This window comes from Crocuta crocuta, unplaced genomic scaffold (assembly GCF_008692635.1).
Source record: "Crocuta crocuta isolate KB4526 unplaced genomic scaffold, BGI_CrCroc_1.0 scaffold443, whole genome shotgun sequence".
NCBI lineage: Eukaryota > Metazoa > Chordata > Mammalia > Carnivora > Hyaenidae > Crocuta > Crocuta crocuta.
The window spans coordinates 208,258-213,650 of NW_027529446.1; the positions used below are offsets into that span (position 1 = coordinate 208,258).

Genomic DNA, 5,393 nt, shown 5'->3' on the forward strand with positions numbered 1-5,393 from the left:
CAAGGGGGAAGGATCTGGGGTGTCCGAATGAGGTGCATTTGGACGGTCTTGACCTGCCCCGGGGCTCACCGCCTCGTGTAGGTGGTCCAGGCTGGAGGAGCTTGGGTCAGCGCCTCTGCTCGTGTTCCAGCAGCCTGGCCAGCTGGCCGGGAAGGGACACCAGGAACATGGTGGGCAGGGAAGGTGGCCGAAGAAAGTAGCCATGGCCCTGGGTCTCCTCCACACGTCTGCCTGCAGCCAGCCTCTCCCCTCCACCCCCACCCCCGCCCGCTGCCAGCGGTGGGTGGCCCTGGGCTCCCTCTTGGCTGCAGAAGGGGCAGCTTGTGGCCCGGGAGCAGGGATGCCAGGGGGAGGGGCCAGGCTTCCCAGCCCTTGTGCCACTTGGAGACAGTCACCTGTGAGAATCTGTGCAGGACACGTGGTCCAGGCTGGGCAGATAAACTGCAAAGCAGGGCTGAGCAGGCGGGGGGACGGTGAGTGTGTCCTGACCGGGGACTAGAGGAGACATTGTCAAACTGAAAACTTAGGGTATCTCCAATCTGGGATGCAGTGGAGCTTCTGCAGCCGCCCCTGTTTCAGTGGAGGGCTGATTCCGACGGGGACGGCCACCGAGCTTCCTGAGGCCCTTGGGCTGGGTGCCGTGGCAGCACCTTACTCATACTGCTTCAGTCGTGTCGGCTGTGAAGTGGAAAGGGAACACGGAGAGGCTAAGTCACTTGCCCAAAGCTACGCAATGAGTCAGGGGCAAATTGGGGGTACGCACCAGGCTGGCAGCATCCCATCCAGATCAGGGAGATATGGGGGAAAAAAGGCTTTCTGGGGATTGGTCAAGATATTGGGGTGCCCGAAGGCGGGCTGTGGATCATCGCTATGCTTCTAGGTGTGTGTGAGTTTTCATAAAACTACTCAAGGAGTGAGTAGTTTTAAATCTGACCCAGGGGTGCAGACGCCATCCTCATTGGTGCCTGCGTCCACACACTGTGAGGGACTTAAAGAGGAAAGAGAGTTTGAGGTGCAGGCCCCCGGGTTCTGTGCCCAACATCACAGTGTCTCCACTTCCTTGAGCTCTGGCCGTTGCTTGCCTGTGCAGCCCTTCCCGTGCCTGGCCCGGCCCCCACCTGGCACGGAGAACGGGACAGTGAGTGCCCAGTGAACTGGAATCACCCTGGCACCGCCTGGCCGCGCGCAGGCCACGGTGCGCCTTCCAGCGGGGAGGGGTGTTTGCGGAGGCTTCGAGGAAGGGAAGACACGTGCGGATGGACAGTGGAGGGTGTCCGGGAGGAGAGAGCGTCCTGGGGAAAGGCCAGAAGGCAGCGGCTCTGGAGGGAGCCTGGGGCCGTCTGCAGAGGCCCCTGTTGCCTGCTGCTGGCCTGAGTCCTCTCTGGGCCTCCCTGCCTTGGTTTCCCCAGATGTGAGAGGTGGCGGTGTGAGCAACAGGGAGGGTGTGACTTTCTACGCCACGCCGGCCCTCCTCCCTGCTTCCCCGGGGTGACCAGCCTTTGCACACGCTGTGCCCTTCACCACACCCGCCCTCAGCCCCGGTTCTGACCCATCGCCTTCCTGCCGCGCAGGTGCGTCCCACATTTGTGTCCTTTTCCGCCTCATGTTGCTTGCTCGCCTCTCAGCCCCTGCCATGGGCCTGAGGGCCCGTGAAGGTCCCTGTCACGTCCTGGGGTCTCGGGTGTCTGTGAGCTCGCTGGGGGGCACAGCCGGGTGCTGGGCAGAGGTCGTGCCCGGGACGCCCATCCCTGGGCTGCTTTGGACCAGCCCAACCCTTTCTGAGGCAGTTTCTTCACTTGGAAAACGCAGGCGTGTGGGTGGCACCGCTGTTCCGGGGCTTCCACGGGGGGGGGCGGGGACAGTGGAGAAACACGTTCAGGGGACAGAGGGAGCGGCTGGGATTGCTGTCCCTTCTGGGCACCTGCCGTCCGTGCCTGAGTGGCAACTGGTGTCCAGACAAGAGTGCAAAGCAGGGAGGCCCCAGTCACAGCCAGCACCTCACGGGGCCCCCAGGGGTCTTCTGCCCCTCCCCCCCAGAACAATAAGGAAACAAACAGGTAATTCCTGTTCCCTTCACCTGGACCAGCACTTAACCGGTGGGCGGGCTGGGGACCCTAGGAAGGGTGGCCCCTGGGGGCCTGGCTGGGACCTGCAGCGACCACCGTCACTCATTCTGGGTTGTTCGTGTTTTCTGCCGCCTCCCGCCACCTTCTCACATGATTGTCACTCGGGTAACAGAGGCAGCCCGGGCACCGGGGGCCTAGGCAGGTCTAGAGAGAAAGTCTGCGCCGGTGGCTTGCAGCCTGTCCCTAAGTCTGTAGGTGCCTCTGAGGTCTGACTGGCTGCCACTGACTTTCTGCGCAAGGGTCCCCAGTTTTCCGCCGCTGGGAGGCCTGGTGCGAGGGAAAGAGATGAGCCGGTCCCTCTCCTGCCCCTCGGAGGCATTTAGACAAAGCCAGGACGAGTGGACGCTGACCTGTATTTGTGTCACACCCTCTGGAGTCCCCAAGGGACTGGGAGGGTGGAGGGGCTGGTCTAAAGAACCGGACGGGACTGGAGGCCCCTGTCTGCCACCCCAGATGGCCTGGTGGATCCGAGGGAGATCAGGGTGGGAGTGCTCCATGCAAATCCCTGCATTAGCTCACGGGAATCAATCCTGCATTATCCGGGGGGCGGGAGCAGGGGTGAGACAAGGGTTTCCCTGGCTCCAGACCTAGCACGGAGGCACGTGGGGTGGGGACGGGGGACAAACCCATTTCCCCAGGTGAGGGTTGAGGCCCAGGGCCCACCTGGTGGAAGGAAGGAAGCTCCATGGTCCATATGAAGGGTGAGGGGCCATCTGTAGCCGAGGTCCCCCCCGCCCCCCCAGGGGCCTTCTGCCAGAATTTGGAATTTCTGGTCCCTGCTTTAAAAACTCCATGTCTCCTTGCTTCAACATCATGGGGCCTGGGCATGACCCCAGGGGTTCAGGGGAGTGCTTAGGGCAGGGAGGGGCCTTCTCAGGCCAGACCCTGCTTCCTTATCCCACATCAAGAAACCAGCCCCAGGGGCACCTGGGGGCTCAGTCTGTTAAGCTTCTGACTTCGGCTCAGGTCATGATCTCACGGTTCGTGGGTTCAAGCCCCGTGTCGGGCTCTGTGCTGGCAGCCAGCTCAGAGCCTGGAGCCTGTCTTCAAATTCTGTGACTCCCTCTCTCTGACCCTCCCCTGATCACGCTGTCTCTATATCTCTCTCAAAAATAAGTAAAACATTAAAAAAAGAAAAAAGAAAAAAAAAAAAAGAAACCAGCCGGAAATCCAGGCCACTCCATCTCCCTCCTGGACCCTGCCTTCTGCCCCCCTCCTAAGCTTCCCACTGCCAGCACCGTCTTCTTAAGGTACATTTGTCCGTCTTACCTCTCACTTAAAGCCTCCCGAGGCCCAGCAGAACCCAGCTCCACCCTGGCCCATTTCCTTTCATGCCTACTCCAGCATCAGGCCACCTGGCCCACCTTGAGAGGGAAAAAACCCCACTGCAGCCACAGGACCTTTGCACTTGCTGCCTCCTCTGCCTGGGGGGCAGGGTCCCCTGAACTCTCTCAAGCAGCTACTTCTCCATTGTCTGCCCAAGTGCTGTGCCCTCTGAGAAGCCCTCCCTACCCAGTCTGAAGCATCCCACTCACTTATCTGTGTGGAATGCCTGTCCCCTGCCCAGCCTGGGGCTCCGAGGGAGAGCTGGGTCTGTGGAGTCACCAAGTGTCCTCCCGGCCTGGCACACGCCCTGCCCCCACAGCCTGCCGACTCGGGCTTATCCGGAATCCGGTGATCTTTCCGGGAGGGAGGCGTCTTCCTTTCCTAATTCCTGACACTCAACTTGGATCTGTAACCCCACATGGGAGGGCTCAGGCCCCTAACCCTCCATCCCCTGCTCGCCCTTAATCACCCATCTCTCCGGGCCCTAATCCCTTCAGATTTGCCGGATTTGTAATTCCTGGAATGCTGGCTGCCNGAAGTCTATGCACCTGGGTTCTGTCCCTCAGGGTGGGGGCCCCCACTGAGTCCCAGGCTCATGTGGGTGCACACGGGTTTATCTGGGACAGGGCTCCGGGACCTTCTGCCAGCTGGGCACTGGAGCTGAGACGGCCTGCGGCCGGGGCTGGGGGTCATTGCTGCTGAGCTCCGCACTCCCTGGGAGAGCCTGCATCGTCCCGCGTCCCTCGGGGCTGGGCCTAGCTCACTGTGAACGAGGCCGCCGCCCTCCCGGGGCTGGAGACAGAACGAGGGGCCCTTGTGTTCCCACAGAAGCAGGGCCCCACTGGGCCTCATTGTTATTTGTTAGGGAAGATTTTTATTTTTTTTTTATAGTTTGTTTATTTTTGAGAGAGAGAGAGACAGAGCGGGAGCAGGGGAGGGGCAGAGAGAGAGGGAGACACAGAATCTGAAGCTGCTCCAGGCTCTGAGCTGCCAGCACAGAACCTGATGTGGGGCTCGAACCCACGAACCGTGAGATCATCACCTGAGCTGAAGTCGGATGCTTAACCGACTGAGCCACCCAGGGGCCCCAGGAAAGATTTTAAAATATGGGATTTAATTATGGTCATTGAAGGCCCCGAGTAGCTGAAAGCTGACTGTGAGCCAGGCCTCTGCTGGCTGCCTGGGGAGGCCCGTGCAGTCCCTGGGCCCCAGCCCTGCTGGCGTGGCCCAGTGAGGGAGGGGCTGCCAGGACTGGGCAGATGAGGCACTGAGGCTCAACGGAGAGTGAGCAGTCCCAGGCCACTGCGGCCCAGGAGGGAGGTCAGGGGAGGGGAAGAGGAGGGGTCTGCGGGAAGACCTGGGTGGCTCCTCTGCCTCAGTCCTCACGTTCTCCTTGGTCGGTGTATACAGGGCCCTCTCCCTCCCTCTGTCCCCTTCCAGGGGGCCAGGGGGCTGGCGAGGACAAGGGTCAAGGCCTTGGGCCCCTTAGGGGCATCCTGGTTGGAGCAGGCGGGTCACCCTAGTGATGGACCTGGGGCTTGGGCCACTCTGCCCCAGAGCTGCCTCGAAGCCCTGTCCTCTGCGGTCTGACTCCTCATTAGTCCAGGGGACACCACCCAGCCTGGAAAGACAGGCTGAACGGAGTGACAGCGCCCAGGGCCGGTGGACAGGGCTCCAGGCCCGCAGGAGGAGGGCTAGCCCGAGCCCCAGGCGGGCAGGCGGTAGTCCGAGGACAGGTTCTGGGAGCGCCAGGCCTGGGTCTCGGCCCTTTGCCCCCACTCCCACCCCAGCAGTCAAGGGAGAGGATGTCTGTGAAGAGTCACCGGTGAAGCACCTTACACTCCGCCATTTAGATTGTTTCCAGGCCCCCCTGGTGGTTTCTAGGCCCTTGAGCCTTCTCAGGCACTTGGTGGGGGGGGGGCAGGCCTCAGTTCAGAGAAT

The 5,393-nt window shown here is 61.6% G+C and overlaps 1 protein-coding gene across 1 annotated transcript in view; it reads left to right on the forward strand.

Annotated features, from left to right (window-relative positions):
* HCN2 (hyperpolarization activated cyclic nucleotide gated potassium and sodium channel 2) overlaps nucleotides 1-5,393 on the forward strand; it is a 22,369-nt gene that overhangs the window by 2,751 nt on the left and 14,225 nt on the right. The gene's annotated exons all lie outside the window — the stretch shown is intronic.